Raw genomic sequence first — 210 nt, 5'->3', positions numbered from 1 at the left:
AATTGAAATAAAGTCAAAATGAGGCAAGTTCAGCCGCCATGTCCCGGATGAGGGAAAAAATCTTTCGAGTCGCAGCCAAAGGAAGTGAGGTTCGCCTAATAGTAATTAAATTAGGATAATTAGTGAAGCGCTGGCTGAGAGGACGGGTTTTTTTGAGGGGGGGGGGGAGGTTGTTTTCCCAGGGTTGAGGAGGAGCTCCTGGTTACAGTC

At 47.6% G+C, this 210-nt stretch overlaps 1 protein-coding gene across 1 annotated transcript in view; it reads left to right on the top strand.

Annotated features, from left to right (window-relative positions):
- LOC119593817 (forkhead box protein B2-like) overlaps nt 1-210 on the top strand; it is a gene marked incomplete at its 5' end in the record, with an annotated part of 128,444 nt that overhangs the window by 126,062 nt on the left and 2,172 nt on the right.

This window comes from Penaeus monodon, chromosome 32 (assembly GCF_015228065.2).
Source record: "Penaeus monodon isolate SGIC_2016 chromosome 32, NSTDA_Pmon_1, whole genome shotgun sequence".
Taxonomy (NCBI): Eukaryota; Metazoa; Arthropoda; class Malacostraca; order Decapoda; family Penaeidae; genus Penaeus; species Penaeus monodon.
This window is presented reverse-complemented; position numbering and strand designations above follow the sequence as displayed.